The sequence below is a fragment of the Monomorium pharaonis genome, chromosome 7 (assembly GCF_013373865.1).
Source record: "Monomorium pharaonis isolate MP-MQ-018 chromosome 7, ASM1337386v2, whole genome shotgun sequence".
NCBI classification, from domain to species: Eukaryota; Metazoa; Arthropoda; class Insecta; order Hymenoptera; family Formicidae; genus Monomorium; species Monomorium pharaonis.
Window position 1 is genome coordinate 19,894,047 of NC_050473.1, and position 18,989 is coordinate 19,913,035.

Sequence of the window (18,989 nt, forward strand, 5' to 3'; positions counted from 1 at the left end):
CTGGAATAAAAATTATTTTAATAAGTAGAACTTTGCTTTGATGGAAATGTATTAAAAAGTAATGATAAAAATCTGAATTTTTTAATATAAGTATAGTACTTGAAGTAATTAAAATGATTCGTACAAATTTTTATTGCGAGCAGAAATTAATTATTCTGTAATTAAGCAAAATTTATTAATTATTTATTTACCAAACAGATGAAGCTTAGAATTAGCAAAAAAATGGAGGTTTATTATTCTTTATCATTATTTTTTACATTTTCATATTATAACAATAAGAAGTAATAACAAATAAAATAAGAAAGTTACAAAATATGTATTGTTTAATAAAAAATGTAAACACAACTTTCATATATAATTAGTTTATTTAAAATATTTTTTTAATAAGTGTAAAAAAATGCTTAAAGATAATATTTTTATATTTTCTTTAACATGCAACTATTATATTTAAATATAATTATTACAAATACAATCTTTATATGTACTTGATAATTATCTAGAGAGGAATAAAATGAAGAAAGAGGCAATGTAAGGGTGTAAAGTTATGTATGGAGGGTGAGTTTGACGCGAGACACGTGTCTCTTGATAACATCAGTTTGGAATTAACAAGTTCCATCAATTTCGCATATTTCTCACGGGGATTAGAAGCTGCTTTTCTGCTTCGTTAAATTGAAATACAGTTGTGAGATATTTCGACAATGGTAGCGGTGCGGTTGGTTGGTCATAAACGCTTAGACAAATGTTGTATATCTGCAATTCGCCACTGGCAGAGTGGTAATATCGCGGGTGAAAATAGATCGGTTCGGCGTGTGCGCGCGGGAAACGTTGCAGTTCCTCGAGTTCCAAATAATTATACTTAAAATAGAGTTGCGCATGCCGGCATTAGATACAAAGTACAAGTGCCCCCATAAGTGGACGCAATATCGTAATAATCATCGGTAACCGAATGAATGCAGTTTGCTCTGCTTAGAAATTTTGTTACGCGCAAATCTGCAACCGCACGTTGCGCGTTCCGATAAAATCGAGTGTCTCTATCGAGAAGTGTTAATTGGTAATCAACATTTTTTTTTAGATTAATACTATATAACAAAATATTTTAAATATAATTTTTTAATTACTCTTTTTTGGTAATAGAAATTAATGGAAATCTAAAATTCTCCCGAACCGTCGATCCCTCAAAGTCGGGATCGCAGAGAGCAAAACGTCAAGCTAACCGTGAGTGCACGCGAGCGATTTCCGAGCGGGCGGGACATATCAAAAGGTTTATAATTGGCTTTCACTTTTTGCTTCCACCTGCTACATTACCCGTGCGGCGCAATTCGCGCGGCGCTCGCAAAGGTAATTGTAAAGCCAAAACGAATTCGAGCGCTCTGGACGCGGAGCGATTGGCCGAGCCCGATCATTGTTGCCCTTTCGTGCGAATTCAACCCTCTGTAAAGATCGAGCCGGCCGGTAGCGTGGGGCGCGTTTGATATCGCGTTTATCGCCCTCGATCGTTTTCGCATACGCTTCTCGTCCATCCGCCGTTAGAATGGTCGAGAGACAATATTTCGTCACGTAAACTGATCGCGTAAGGTAGGAACTGGCGATGACGCCTACCTCTCAATTTTTTGTTCTCCTTTCGCCGGTGCATCCGTAAAGCGAATCCATTAAAATTCGACCGCGATCGTCGTCCTTGACGAGACGCTCTTCGGGAAATTATTGATGGCTCGCTGTGGTAACAGTGTTTTTAGGCCAGCAGACACACACCGTGACTCACGAACCCTGACGTAATAGCGCGACTTTTATGGTTAAGAACCGAGAGACGTAGCGGCCCGCGACTTATTTGTGATTTTCCCCGAGCGATGGAAGTAAATCGTCGCATTAGATGTTTAATTAGATCGTCATAGAGATAGGCATTGTACAATTACGACACGGTATTGCATCTACGTTAATCAGCACGAAATAATGGCATCATAAATTGTCTGTCTACACTGAAAAAGAATTAGTTGAGTTAATTTAAGCTGTTCCTGGTGAAAAGTTTCTTTTTCTCAGAATTTTATACGAATTGGAACGCTTTTCAGAAATATTAAAAAAGTCTGTATCTTTCCTTAGTATTTTTCGCACGTGTAAAAATTTTTATATACTTTATGATTCCTAATTGTTTCGTTACAAGAACAAATAAATATATGGTTAAAATGTACCGGGCAATACTTAGAATGCACTTAACAATGTTTTTTTAATATAAAAGAAAAATAAAAATTTAATACTCGTAAAAGCTGTTTAGCTAGAGGCATTTTTAATATAGCAACTAAATATTTTGTTTTAATAAAAAATTTGATTGTTTCTGCGATATATAAACGTAAATGAAAAAAATATCTGCTTATATTCACTAAATAGTTTTCGTTCAATACATTTTAACTAAATTATTTGTTATTACAACAAAATATTTTTTCTAGTTCTCGTGTGCTTCCTAGTTCTATTGCGAAAAAAATAGTTTATCTCAACGAGATATGATTGAATACGTTTTCGTGATATCAAGCAGAATTTTTTAGGACTCGAGATTTTTTAACTAGAACGTTTAATTGATTCTAATGTAATCCGGTAATTGCTACAAATTCATTTCTGATTCGTCTGTTTTAGAACAGACGTACTGATGGTTGAGTATATCAGATTTTTACAATTAATGCAATAAGATTCTTTTTTTTTGCTGAAACAGAACGCGTCCAACTGATGAAGAAGCCACATACTGGCTATGAACCAGAGGTTTTGTAGATTCAAAAATGTTAACCAAATCCTTGTAATTATACACTAAAAAAATTCTTGTTTTTTTATTTGAAATAAAATATTTGTTTCTAGTGTGGCATTACTATATTTATATTGGTATCAAGCAAATGTACTATCGAGAAAGTAAAACACACGAATTTGTTGAGGCTAAACAATCAACTTTGATTGTAACTACAAAACATTTAGTCAATATTTCACACAAATTAAAATCCAGTGCATCAAATGTTTGTACCAACAACAAAATTCTTTTTTTTTCAATGTACCTAAATGTTTTGGTCATCCAAATTATTTGGCTGTGATAACCAGAAACTCTGTTTTCTTTTATCATTTGCTTAACCAAACATGGTTTACTAATTCCATGATTGTTCTTTTTGTGTATCACACACTTTACCAATTTCGGTAAAAAGTTTTTCATATAAAAATACATATAAATATATATAGAAAATATGTCCATATATGTTAATACTAATTTTTTTCTTTTATAAAATTTCTCTTTAATATAAAATAAATAATATTCATACTGCAAAGACAGCAATTAATTTTTACAAAATGTTAAGTTTGAAGCAATGAGAAAAAATTACCCATATGATCATACATATTTTTGATTCATGAAACATATATAATTATACATGGACAATTCTTTTATTTTTTTATACCTAGCTTAAAAAAAAACGACAATTATTAAAATAGATTTTGCCTTCTCAGTATGACTATTTTTTTTCAACCAAATAAAAATCTTACCAACAAAAAGAAACTAGTATAAATAAATATGGACGTGATTTATATATGTTTTTATATAACAAAATTTTTACCGGAATTCTATTCGTCTCTCTTGTAACTGTTCTATTCTTGTGTGTACGTAAGCGATATTTACGGTCGCAGGATTTCATTACGTCAAAGTTCCAGTATTGAAATAGATCCTTTCCATTAGGATTTCGCAAGCTTCGCAATATACGCGAATCTGTCGGTTTCGACGGCGTCGTATGCACGAGGCGCAATGCATGAAAATGTCCGCCGTGACCCAGGTATTCGGGGCTCTCGCGTGCTCTTATTGCGCGGATTATTTATAGTTTTACTAAAAACCTACTCTTCGCCGCGATTACCATAGGCTAACTCCCATACCCGCGCGTATGGTCACCACCAAAGTACACGCGGCTCCATTTCTATAATTAAACTGCACGCGCGTGCGGTCATTCGCAATAAAGTTCGCGAAAGCGTGCGTTTCGCCCGATGAATCGCCCGAGACAATGAAACCGAGCAAGGTTGACAAAAAAAAAAAAAAAAAAAAGAATACACACCCCGAAACTAACTTTAATCGGCGTCTCCGGAGAAGAAGGGCGCGAGAAGCGCGTTTTACTCCTCCAATTAGGTGTGGCACTTCTCAACGTGTACGCGGGGGTAGATAAGAATCTCTCGCGGCAACTCAATGATGCGCGAATCACGACATCGGGAATTTCGACGTTATTATTCTCACTCGTGCGTGCGTTATGTACAAAAACGGCGGACGCCCGCAATTAGATTCGCGTCCGTCGCGCACATGGCGAGCACGTGCCCAATTCGAGAGAGGAAAGGGCCCGGGTATTTCGTGCAGCTGGATGCACTTGATACGTCATATTGGAATAAAACAACACCGGCACCGTGGCGCGTGATGCAATTCGCCCGGCGAATTAGGCACGATCGGCTCCTCTCCAGCCGATTATTCGCGGCAAGTTTTGTCAGCCGAAATTATTGGATCGTAATTTCGCTTCCTGTAGATTTGCATGACGCCATTTCGCAACACGAGAAGTTCTCTTTCTTTGAGATCTATATGAACAATTCGCCGTCTGTGTAGAATAGAAATGCGCGAATCAGATTTCCCTGACGTCGAAACGAGTCGAATTGTTGATACATAACTTTCAATTATTAATATAATTGTTGTTAGGTTGAATATTAAGGTTGGATAATCACTATGTTAAAAAGTCAAAGGTTACATAACAAAGTTAAGAACTTTTAACGAGAATAATAGTATTAAAGATTTTTTGTTAATTTTTATCTAATATTTTTTCCTTTCAATTTTACAAAAATTATTATTATTAAATAGTAATATATATATTTTAAAATAAAACTATCAAGTTTTTCATGCAAGCGAGTTATATTTATTCATAATTAACAAACTCTTGCTTTTGAGACAATGATTGTAGATTTGAGACTAATGTTTTTTGTGTTACAAAAGGTTTCTATATTATAAGAGAAATAATGCACTGAGACAAAAAGTAATTGATTCAACAAAATTTTTTTGTTGCGGGTTGCCAACAAAGGATATATTCAATACAACAATATATATGGCATTGCAATATAAATACATAGTTCAATTAATTATTGCACTTGTATTAACAGCAAATATTGTTATATTAGGTATATCTTTTGTTGGCAGCCCGCAACTAAATGTTTGATTGAATCAATTACTTTTTTCTCAGTGTGTTTATATAATATAAAAAAGTCACATTTTTAACATGATTCTATAAGGCTGTTAATATATATGATCCATATTCAAATCTTTTAGATTAAACATTTCAAATACTTCAGATTCGAATTATAGAGATTCAAATTCAAGTCAAAGCGAATCCATCCGATTCGATTCATTTGAATTGTTCGCACATCTCTAATATAGAAATTCCTATACGGCGTATAAAAACTGGGTGGAACTTCAATTAAAGTACACGTTGCCCTCATTACCATAAAATTCATTTAGTTAAATTTCGCAATTAATTAAATCGCGCTAGATTACAATTCTGCATTGATTAAACGCCAAATTGGCATTGTACGGTACAAAACAATATTCGATATAGCTCCCCGGAGTTAATTACTCTGCAATTAATGCCACACAGCGGCTTTTAATAGCGTCTTCGAGATACGGACAACGCGACGCAAGGAGGGGGGGGGGGGGAGCGAGGAGATGCTACAGCGCTATGATTTAACGGGCTATGCGTAACGATGCAATTAGGTGGCTGCATTTCAGGGAACGCTAACGCTCTGGCCATTCTGCGCTCTCACAATTCTCTTATTATCTCTCATCTCGGATCGGCAACGCCAGACGCACGGCAGACGCGAGTCTTTCTTTCGCTCCTCGGAGTAATTGTCATTAATTACGTCTGCGCCGCGAGATTGGCGTAAAACGGAGCTCGGGAATTATTTGCGTCGCTCATCCCACACAAACACCTATTGCGCAATTATAGCGCGACAAGTTTGCGCGATCTCGTTCATTGAAGTAAATCGTAACGGCGAGAGAGAGAGAGAGAGAGAGAGAGAGAGAGAGAGAGAGAGGGGGGGGGGGAGGATATCTCTCCACTTTGCGAAATACGAAAGAAATGGTAATTGTCAATTGGACTTTTTTGTCACCACGGTGTTGACGTTTTATTCTATGCAAAACGCGATAAATATATATATCAATTACGGAGTTTGAACTTCCAATCTAATTGCGTGCTAAAAAGTAGAGTGCACGCTTTTATTTCAATTGCGACGGTGAATAAACTTGTAATAAACGTGCACATTCACGTATTTATTGTTTCGTACTGTTGTTAAAGGGTGAGCGACCCACGGGGCTCCATTGTGTGTCTTAAGTCCATGATAAATATTTGCTTAAATTTAATGATGCCTTTCGCGTCCCATCACATCAATTATAATTTTAGAACAAAAGAACAAACGGGATAATAACCTTGCCATTTAGTTGCGCGTTAACCACGCTGAAAGTCGTTATTATATTTCGCGAAGGGAAGCCGGGAGGGGAGAGCCGGAACGGCAGCCTCCAGCCGCGAGAAATTAATGGGAATTGGAGTGGCATGCAAAATTTGATTAATATTTCCCGAAGAAACGTTAACGTCACGCGCAATACCGACGATTAATCGAGCGGTTCCACGGGGAAAAGTCACAGTCTAAAAGTATATGAGTATCGGAAAGACCACTTTCGCATTTCGCGTTCAGAGGGAATCGATTTCAAAGAACGTTCCTCAGAGACCGAAGGGAAACGAACGTACGGTGGTTTCACAGAGGTCCACGCGAGCGTGAGGCTAAAGAAAACAGGACTGAAATGTTTTGACAGCCCTTTTGACGTTCGCCAAAATGTGACTCGCACGAGCGCCCCTTTTCGCCCTTCACGGTTCGTGCTTATGTGTGTCTGCTGCATTATTGAGGCGGCACGACAAGGCGGAATCTACTTAGCGCTGAGCCCGATAGTGCGAGCGTATAAAATGCGGCGCGCCACGAAGGAAAGAGAAAGAGAGAAAGAGGGAGAGAGAGAGAGATAGTGCACTCACCGTTGTCTGCGGAAGAGGACTCCAGTGGAGAGAGGTAATCACAGATGATCCGTGGTGGCCCGTCTCTACGCGAAGAGGACCAATGCAGCACTGACAGTTCCACCGTCCCTCTCTGATTCATCCTGCGACTCCCTCTCCGTCCTTCTCCCTCCCTGGACTGGCGTGCAGAGCGTAAGAAGGCGACGGTGAGTAAACGAGAAGGGTTCATGAACTCAAGAGGGAACGCTGCTGCTGGCGGGAGGAAGTGTCAGGTGAACGTGGTGCGTCCTGCTAGAAATGACGACGTTCGGACAGGTCGGATCGCGTTGCCCCTCCGCCGGATGGTGTCCTTGGATGAGCTTCAAAGATGTAATAAAGTTTCCCCGTGATAAAGTGATTTATCGACATGATGGATCATCCGGAGATGATAGGCTAGTCGGTTATGCTTGATAAATTGAGGTCTTAGCAGGGATTTCGTATAGAGTGTATCAACGAAGGTTACAATCGATGGTAGACAGTAATAGAGAATGCATAGTATATCAGATTGTGTCATAAAATTTTCACTTTATAAGTCCATGTAAACGTTCCATTTCTAAAAAAGTATTATAAGATTAATGTAAGGCCAGAATAGGGTATAAGGTACAAATCATTTGCTCATTAAAATTTCACAATCTAGTAATAATTAAAAAATAAAAACGTAAATAATAGTTGATACATATATACGTTGTAAACATTAAACCAGAATATTTTATAATATAATATGAATGTTGTCAGAGATTTAAAAATTTAAAATGTAATAAAAAAAGAATAAGAGAGTGGATGATCAATAAATGAGAATCGTCTATAACCTGTTTCTCGTCACGAAGCGAGAATATTATCTATATGATTCTGTATCGAGCAGAAGGTCAGAAATAATTTACACAAAGCTATGAATCGGATTTTTATTTTTATAATTTTACACAGTTTTGATTATATATATATTTGTGTGTGTGTGTGTGTGTGTGTGTGTGTGTGTGTAATCATTGATCGTACTCATCTTAATATGTCACTTTTATATCGTATTACAATTTTTATTATCTCAGACTTTAGCTTATATTGTTTGAATTTACATATTTTTGCTTTGGAATAAATTGTTAACAATTCATTTGATTATCTATTTGACTTTATGTTTAAAAATGTATTTTTGTATTTTAAATTTCCGATAATTTATATCATGCACTTCTACTTTTATCGTTTTGATTTTGTACTATATATACTATATGATTTTGTACGTAAACTATTCTAATTTTATAATATTATATATCACGACTACGGATAAAAATGACCGAAAAAGATCTAGAAACTTTGAAAACTCCATTATTTAAAAAAACTAAAAAAACTAAGTTAAAAACAGTTTTTTATTTTTATCTTAGATTCTTTTTTACTCAAATATATATTTTTTGATGTTTAATATCGTTCTAGAATTAAATTTCTTGCATTTATTCAAAATATTTTTATGTCTAGATAGTTGTAAATAGAATGCATTGCATTCTGAATGCAATGACTAAGTGACGGTGGATATATTGAGATTGTTGTTGGAAGCAAACACTAAATTTAAGGTTTATTTACTGTTTCAAATAAATATGTTTATAAAATATTAAGAAAATATAGACCAACATGTGAAAATATAACTAATTAAAAATAAACTATATGTAGACATAGCTGGATCTTTGTATTGACATTTCTTACGGAATTTTATATACCTTTTCAAGTTCTCCAAATTGCGCGCCGAATAAATTTTTAGTTTTGAAACATAAATTGATGAATAGTAATATTGTGATGTTAAGTCGATAATCAATTTATTAATAATGATACTAACACAAGCATATGTTATCCCCATATTTATATAAACGGAAAGACATTATTAATTTATTAAGTACTTCAATAATAGGACGTGCAAGGACGTTTTGGTTAAAATTATAAAAATAAAAAGAGAAAATTAAATAATATTGAAATAACGTATCAAACGTTTTAACGATAAATACCAGAAAAAATTTTATATCTTTTCAGCATTTTAATAAAAAACTTTTTTTTGGTAACAAACTGGTTGGTTTATTACTTGCTTTGTTAAATCAAAGTCAAAAACATACCTGTTTTTTTTCATCTTTCATCTTATCTGTTATTTATGTTTTTAATTTTGATGTTGGGCTTTTTTTTTCATTTTTGAGCGCACATGAATTGTGTATCTATCGGTAACGTTGTAATTGTTTCAAATCATGTTCCGTTTTTGTAATTAATTTACTTTTTGTTACTAAGATGAGGACTCTGTGTTAGTCAAAAAGTTTATTTTTTATATTATTATGCAATTATTATAAATAAACAATATGTTTAAATATGTTGTACCCTACGATACTTTATTTTACTCGTTGTTGACATTACTTGTCTTATTCTGTTTTGCATAATACAAGTTTGTTTATATTTATTTATTAAAAAAAGATATTTAATTAATACGTGTGCATTATTAGTATTAATAGTTTTAAACTTACGTATATCTTTTTTTGCAAGAAGTTCGGTGTTTTTACAATGAATCTTCGTTTAAAAGTGATTTGGATCTTTCTCAAGGCTTATTTTCCCAGATTCAAATCCCTAGAACGAAATTTTTCGAACCACCGAAGGGTCCTTTTGCTAACAGAGCTCTCCGAAGGCCAATCTAATGCATCTACCTGCCTCAGCTGCTATGTGTCCCAGTTTCAATCCATATAAGAAAAATATTCACAATCCTTTCGTTCGGGATAGAAACCACACTATTTTCCCTTGCGGAAAGGATTAACAATAACAAGAACAGTCTGCTTACACGAGAAAAGATTGAAGAGCAGAAAACCACCATAAATTATTAATAGTACAACCGAAAACACATGCTTCCTGTCGCAATCTTTACTAATCCTAATCAATTGTCAATTAGTCAAATTTCACGTGACCCAGTCTCACACGTGGGTTCCTTTTTATGTTGATTACAGTTTGATGAGTGTACGCAGTGATTTACGTATTTCGTAGCGATTTGTATGCCGGCAAGAAATAGTTCGTTCGGTTATGTGTGACAGGGGGAAAGAAGATGGCATTACGTAAGCCTGCGAGGCATGAAATTCCAATATTGAAATTCCTCCTCGTTGATTGCGCTACGATGCAGCGGTAATTAGCAGAAGCTATTATATGCGTTAAGTAAACTAGTTTGTTTAAGTTCCGAATCGGAATACATGTAAACGGAATACGCGGCGTGCGCCGTTTCGATTTATTCAGCTACACAACTCGCTTCGCGAAATTGCATCGACCCAGCACTTCTCTTTTTTTATCCTCTCCCCTAAGAGCGACATACAATATTCACCTTCAGCGGCGTGCGCGGATATGCATTTGCATTCGCGACTTCTCACGTAAATACGTTTAAATATGTAACCGCGCCCTGTTTTTATCGCGAAATGGGAAGCTAAATTTCCCTCGTCGAACAGCGGTGATCGGCGCGTATATGCAGGCGCTATATTTACCCACGGTGTCCAGGACCGTAATCGATTTTGTCCGACCTGCAGGCCGGAGTGCTTCCTCGCGCAGCTCACCTTGCACTCCTACGAGCGGCGACGGCAGCGAGTCATTATTGAATGCGTCTCTGATCACTTATGATAATGGCGTTTCAATATTAAGCGGATGAGTAAGCGGCCAAGTCATCGAGTAGCTTCTAATTCTCCGTGCGTATACACCACCGCACCGGCATGCGGCAGGTAGAGGCGTAGAGCTCGGGGACGCGCTCGGGGGGTCCAATATCGAGGGCAATAATATTATTGCTTTCGTCTCCGTGCTCCGTGGCCGTAGGATACCCCCACTCACCTCCGGCCTCGGTTGACGGGCATAAAGTCCGATCGCCCGATAAAGTCATCTCCGCGTGCTGTTTTATTACTCGACGATCGCAAGAACGACGTAAGGCCAGACGTCTCTGACGGATCGAAGATTAACCCTCCCCCACCTGCATCCCTCCCGTCCGTTTAATTCCACGTTGCGGTCTTCGGAGCGCGCTCAGGGTATTCGTCATTAGAAATAGGGTCGCGAGCTCTATGCGACGTTGTACATTCGCGCACGATGCGGGGAGCGAGGGGCGGAGGGAGACGTTTAACCGCGAGGTCTGCAGATGGTGCGCGGCTCGGCGATGTCTCCCGATTTCGCCTAAACGGGAAACCCCGGGGTTACCCGCCGTATAAGCTCCCGCTCGGCGCACAGGAGGAGCGCGCATTAATTCTATTCCCTTTAATTAACGGTTCTGTGCCGTGCCAGCTTAGGAAACCCTTTCGGAGGGAAGGATGCACCGCGCGCGCTGCGACCATTTCGCCACGACAACTTCCTTCCGCATTACGCGCGCCAATTGTTCGCCTGACACCTCGCACGTTCGGCACTCTGGGAAAAATGGTTTGTCTAAAATACGGTTACGACCCACTTTGGGGCCTACGACAAGAAGACAATAATTTTTGTACCTTAAAATTTTTTAATTTTTTTATAGATTTAAAAATCCGTCAAAATGTAAGTATACGTATAATTATCAGTTATGGTCTGTTATGGATTAAAAATAAGAAAATTGTTAATTCGGGATATTTTTAATTGAGTATGGTATCTGGCTGTTACATCATAACATTATTATGAAATTTGAATTAATAGACTGGTAGAACAGATAGAAACAATGTCGAGTTTTCAAAATTAGATTTTGCCTAATTAAGATGAAATTACACTACGAAAATTTTGGTTGAACATATGCTTGAAAAATCGATAAGTAGAGCAATATGAAAAAAATTTTTTTGCTCTCGGTATAAAGTCCAATTTGCAGACCGATATTAATACGTATATTTTTATTTTGAAAAACGATTTCTAAATTTATAGAAGAAATATATGCGAAATCTTGTTAATGATGTGCGTGAATAACTCTATGTTATTGATTCCGATTAAGTTTGAAGGGCATTTTCAGCATCCCCATGTATTCAAATTATTTAGATTGTTCGTAATTCTACTGTGGGAAAAATTTTGATTGTTTTTTTGAAGTTAAACAATTTAATATTTTGTCTTTTAATGCCTTACTTAGATAAAAATTATCTTTGCATAATTGGATATCGACGGATATCGACTAATTGAGAGATTTGACTAGTATAACATAAACATTTTTGAAATAGATAAAATGGCTAATTGTAATTTTTATTTAATACAGAGTTAATTAAAAAAAATAAACGTGAAGTTAGGGTTACGAGCAGTCCAAATAATTTAATTACTTAATTGTGGGCCCGAAAATGTGAGTTACTGTATTTTGGGAAAACTATTTTTCGTGAGGAGAAAATCGCACGTAGACCTCATTTTGCTTTTGAATTGACGCAAAGGTAGATCGAAAGGGAGATTAAAGCGCGGTTGGTTCGCGGAATGAGTGGTAATTGACAGTTCGAATGTTAGAGCGTGATTTAGAGTGTGGGGCTTGTTAATCTCTCAGCGGTCGTCAAACAGACGAAATTAATAGCCGCGCAATTGCAATGAAACTCGCTTGTTCACTTCTCGCGTGTGTCAAAAGGGAGGAAGAATAAATTCCCGCTAATGTAAAAGAGCTGAAAGGACCATCTCGTGATTACAACATTTTTGCTTTCAAGACCGCTCGCCCGCCTCTCGCTCAAATACGCTTTGTGCGAGCGAACTTTCTCGCAAAGTAAACCTCCTCTCGAAGGACGTAGACGGGAGAGACAAAACCGCAAAAGTTTCCCCGGAAAAAGGTGTAATTTAACTCTTCGGCAAGTGCATGAATTGTCAACGGGAATGCAGAAACTCGGCGAATTTCTTTCGAAACTGACGCGCGAATTCGATTTCCCACAGACAGAATCTCGCTTGCTCGCGATTTTTCATGCAAAATCTGTTTATTAATGTTAATTAATTTTTGGATATTTTTTTTGCAAAAAAGAAAAGAACTTTTGCACGAGCAATGAGTTGTGTGTAGCGAGTCACGGTTATTTTCACACTCGCTCCTTGTTTATGACAGAAATGTTATACCGATATCCTTCTTCTCGTAGGTGGTAGGAAACGTGTGACTCATTTCTTTTTTGTTCACCGTGTTACATAAATGTTACATCATTCTCCTATCAAAGTATACGAGAACGATCTTTTCTGTTCTAATTCACGCGCCACGTTGTTTTCCTCGCACTATCGTGAGAGAAATTTAATTTATATGTCAATTTTTTAGATTATAATTAATTTTCAATTAAAAATAACTTGTTTATAATATTTAATATATTAGCAATTGCTAAAAAATAAGATTTGTTAGATTGATTAAAAATACTCTATGGAAAAGATAGGATTATCTATAAAAAGGCAAGAAAGGTCAACTTTGCAGAAAAGTTTGCAGAATAAATTCGATAAAGAGGATAATTAATATTTATTCTTCATTATTAAATTTTAGATGTTTATAATCTTGTAACGACAAAATCTTGGAAAATTATTTTAAACTTTTTACTTATATAAAACCTTTTTCTTTATAATATAAAATTTCCTTTCTTCACTGTATACCTTATATGTGGATTGATACAGTATACACAGCTTGTTTCATTTATTAACTTAAACATTATCTTTTCAATGTTTTTAAAGAGAGGGAAAGAGTATAAATAATAGATATACAGGAAAATTTGTGTTAAATTCAACATACATAGCATGTCCCAAATGGTTTATTCAAATTTTTGTGTTAATATAATATAAGATAGATATTGAAGTAACACAAACATTATGTAAAAAATAAAATACAAAAAATATAATACATTAATACAATTTGGCAATAAATTTTGGAAGCATTTTCTAAATAAAATAAATGGTTATATTATATAAATTATTTAAAGTCATCTGTTATAAAATGTTACAATATATTGAACTAACAAATTGTAAGTATTTTGAGTTTAATTATCTTGTTGTTGAGTTCAACTACAATATGTTAAATTCAAAATAGCTACAAGAGATGTGTAATGATGTACACTGTAAGAGATGTGTAATGATGTACTGCAAGAATTGCTTGTTGACATGATTTTACAGCTTTAGACGATTTGTATATAATTCATGTTAGAATTTAAAGTAAAATTTCTTTTAGGCTTTTCACGTATCTTTTACGTATAATACAAGTTATTTAAGAAATTGAAATGTCAAATATACGGGGAATCCAAATTCACGAATTAATATGTATATTATAGTATCAAAAAATTAAATAAAAATTAAATAGTTCACTCTGATCAGTGGTATTCAACTTAAAACTATATAACGTGCTATGCACTATTGAGCTATACATTAATAGAATAGATTGACTGCTTGCGCAATGAGTCAAACCGCGTCTTCTGCGCAACTTGCCTAAGTTTGGCATCATTGTGAACTTATGTGTTTATTTCTCTCATGTCACACTGTTACTAACTGTCACCTCGTGTGATGTGCAACAGTAGAGGTTAATCATGTCATCCGCAGAAGTTAAGAGTTATCGCTCAAAAAACGGCCGTTTTATCACAGCACAAAAACTTGCAAAAAATTAATTGGAATTATTATTTCGTATAATTTCAGTTGTTTTGGGCGTACATTCTTCATTATTATATGTATAATATACTAGCAATGTTACTGCTACATACATATATCCTTTATCTAATAAATCTGTTCGAAATATTACAAACAATCCGTCATTATTTAAAAATTTGGGATTTTCGAATATGTATTTAATATGGATATAAATTTCGAATATATGTATATCTAATATGTATTTAAAAACATTTGAAAAATATAGAATAAAAGACGCGCGTAGTGTATATATATCTGTTGATGCGCCATTGTCAAGTCACACGCTTCTTTTTCCCTGATGAGTAAAAAGTTCACCGAAACGCGTATTTGATGTTTATTTTTTGATATTTAGGTCCGATAGCTGTATTGTAGAAAAGTGCATATTATTACTACTATTTCTAAGTTTAATATAGTTTTTTAAAACTTTCTGAAGAAAACTCTTTTCACAGCTAATGAAAATGTTTCGGTTTTAGTGAAACAGCTCTATGCTCCTGTGTTAAAAGTATAAAGTTCGGACCTGAATATCTAAAAAACGAGTCCCGCTTCCTACCTTAAAACAAATATCGTTTTATTCGTTGAATCTGAATTAACCTGCAAAGCTAAAATTAAAAATTTTTGAAGAAAATGATTTTTTGAGAGAACTACCTTAATACGTTTAGATTATATGTAGACAGTCATTTGTCATGTGCTCATTAATATTAGTTACGTTTGGAAATATTACTTAAGTATTCTCAGATATTAATTCATTCTTGTATCATATTTTTAGCGAATGACAAAGATAAAATGATACATGGAGGCACTCGGGCAAAATTTCTGAACGCAACCATTATCGCACATTCGATACACGGATGGGTATCCATCTAAATGTCATTTGTAATTGGTTAATTTTATAAGCCAAATCCTTATATTTTATAAACTATAATTTCGAAATCTTTAGTGGTATATTATTTTGATTCGTGAATTTTGAGATATCATGTAGGTTAAGATATTTACATACATCATTACAAATTATACATATAAATATATAGAACAAAATTATTAATAGAATTGTTTTGATAACCTTAATTAAACAAATATGAAAAAGTAATAAGAATAATGGTATATAATTTTTTAAGGATTAAAAGATATTAAATAAAAACAAAAATACTTGCATTTTTATTTACATTACTTATATATTTTTATCCTTACAATATGTATACTTTGCGTCTATATCACATTACTACTTATTTTACAAAGATTAAACTGGAACTTAAATATTTACTGACACAATCAATATTGCTATATTAGCATATATGAAATTCGTATGATAGAAAGTTGTTAATTTTATTTTTACTTTTTATTCAATTTCGTGAATTTTATTATATTAATGGGAACTTTACGAAAAATTTCGGAATATTTTGATTATGAAATTACATACATACATTAAGAAAATAAAAATAAAATTATGTCTACTATAAAATGACATAAAAATTTGGTCGATGATCATATAATGTAAATAGTGCTTTATTAAATATTAGCAGGATGTTTTTACAACTTAAAAAGTTTTTATATAAATTATCTCTATATGACATCTACGTTTATGCATACATAAAAATATCTTGCCAACATAATTTATAAGCTACTAATTGTCTCGTACTTTTAATATAGAATTACCTATTTGGCTTGGCATACATTTTTTCTTCTTAAAATGAAATACTATAACATTTTTACAAATACATTATTACGTATATTGTCTTAATTAATAGAGCATTAATCATACATCCAGCGTTAACACTTTACAAAGTTTACAACAAAAATACACACTTATCCTAATTAATTATTAAGCTTTTATGTAAAATTACAACTATTTTTTCAGGTAATTTATATAGTGTACAAATAAAATTAATTTCTTGCGTTGTAAGTAAGTTTGCAGTAGAATGAAATTAAATATAAAATTTAAATTGTAATAATACAATTACGAAAAATGTTATTCTTCTGTACTATTTTACATTAAAAAAAAATTTTGCCTCATTTACGACACAAGAAATTAATATTCTGAACAAGAAATGATGCGCACAATGTAATGTTCTAATACACGTATATTATACATAAATATTTATAATTATATTATGAAATAAAGTCCATCGATAAACATGGATTTATGTATAATTCGAAATATTTATGCTTGATTCTGAGCATACGGAAAAACTGATTTTGTAGAAATATCTACAAAATTTAGTATATAAAATATCAAAATCTGAATATAATTTTGTTAGCCTATCAAAATAATTACAACACTCAAGCATTATAAACAATGTTATAGAAGTTTTAACATTTTTGCAATTTGTTTGAACAATATATTTACTTTGATAATTCAACAAAATTATTTGCAGTTTTGTATTTAATAAAAGGTAATTCTACAAAACTGTTTTTTCCACACACACACATACACACACACGCACGCACACACAGATTTATTTTATTAGGAATAAGAATATTACTTTACGAATAACCAGCAATCATGTTATATGAGTATTTAAAAAGAATAACGCGTTTCGAATATGTCCTAATAAGTTTAGATGACTAATACTGTTGTCCCCATGGATGATACATAAGACATGCTTAATGTATGCCTAAATGTATTAATACATCTTATCAATTCATTTTATATACTTATAAATTTATTTACGTATTTTACATTTCTTTGTCATTGATTGGAAGAAATTTAACTCTCGTTTTTTTATGTTTATAGTACGGATACAATTTTGCTGTTGATTGGTTGGTTTTGGATTGGCTGGTTGATTGGTTGGGGAACTGCAGAACGATTACTCTCGGTTCACTAAATGTTGAACAAAATTTAATTAATATATAACTAATAAAATAATATTGTTTTAATTAAAAAGTTTCAATTAAAAATTATCTAATCAAAATGACAAAATTTTGTAAAAATGGTAAAATTTTGTAATTAACACAAGGGTATTATTTTATTAATCATGTATTAATCAAAACTTTGCTTGGCAATACAAAATATTTCTCTTAATGTTATATGTTTGTATATTTCGTATCTTTCGCAGTCTAGATTTAACAGCTTTGAGTTTATTGTCTTATTGTTTTTTTAAAGAAGTCAATTTTTGTATATTTTAAAAAGGTGGATCAGGTATATATTCCTTGTTGGCTTTCTTTACAACTTCAAAAGTTGATACACCGACCGATGTATCTTGTTCGGTCATGATGTCAAATCCCAGATAGCACAGAGAGTTCAAAAAGAACTTAATTGTATGTCACCAATTATGAATTCTTTTTAAGGTGCAAAAGGAATTATTTTTATAAAAATATAATAAAAATAATTCTTTTTGCATCTCAAAAAGAATTCATAATTGGTGACATACAATTGAGTTCTTTTTGAACTCTTTGTGTTATGTGGAATGTGAATGTGACGAGACAATTTGATGCTTTTGATATATTCTTTAAGACAATTTTATATCTGTTTTGAGATAAACAGTGTTTATTAAAGATTTGTCATGTATTCGATGTTATTTCCCCTATTTTAAAATGCTTTAAAAAATGAAAATTTTATAAACCATTTGTGTACGTTGTACATTTGACAATTTTATACTGATTTTGATAAACATTGTCTACTAAATATTATATTCTTAATGAACTTTGAATGCTGGTTTCACAGTTTTATTATATTTTGATCGACATATACTTACCTGATTACTTAAAAGATTAATTAACGCGATATATTCTCTTAATTTAAACGAAACTTGAATTCGTTTATTTTTTTATTGTGTGTACTGTTGTATATTAAAATTACCATATGTAAATCGATGTAAACATGTGTATTAATGTGATATAAATATATACGGATTAAACTGCGAAATCTCCTCAGCATCACTTTATTTTAATGATAAAATATCTTCCGTGTAATACATCTTTCGTATCGCATTCTCATAACAATTTGGATACTATAACTATGTTTACACGACACGTTTAATTGGCCAGTTTTATAAATTCGGTGTTACTAAACACCGAAGTATAAACGTAGTTTATGCCCCGAGTTCAAATTGTAGTCGTTTGCTACTTATAAACACGCTGACGCGTTGTCTTCTTCCCCATCTCGAACAACGTACTTGTTATCTATGACATCGTAACGAATCATGTGGTTTAGAAAAACTTAATCGACTGATTGTGAGTACGATGTTATTACCGGATGGACATTTCAGCAGAGAACCGAGAAAGTCAGATATAACTGTTCAAGATATTGTGCGGCAAGTGCAAAGTGAATTGTGTTAGAAAATTTTGTTTGCTGGTTGCCTCGATGATCACAAAGTTTTCTATAATCACTTTTAAATTCTTCCCACCTTTCTTGAATCAATAATAAAGAGTAATTATCGTTGTAATACG

At 33.5% G+C, this 18,989-nt stretch overlaps 1 protein-coding gene across 1 annotated transcript in view; it reads right to left on the reverse strand.

Moving 5' to 3' along the window:
- The window catches only part of LOC105828160, a 38,607-nt gene extending 31,243 nt beyond the window's left edge, over positions 1-7,364 (reverse strand). Inside the window, exon 1 of the mRNA XM_012666380.3 lies at positions 7,059-7,364. The gene's annotated coding sequence lies outside the window, so the exon portion shown is untranslated. The remainder of the gene's footprint in view (positions 1-7,058) is intronic.
- Positions 7,365-18,989: the final 11,625 nt, after the last annotated feature.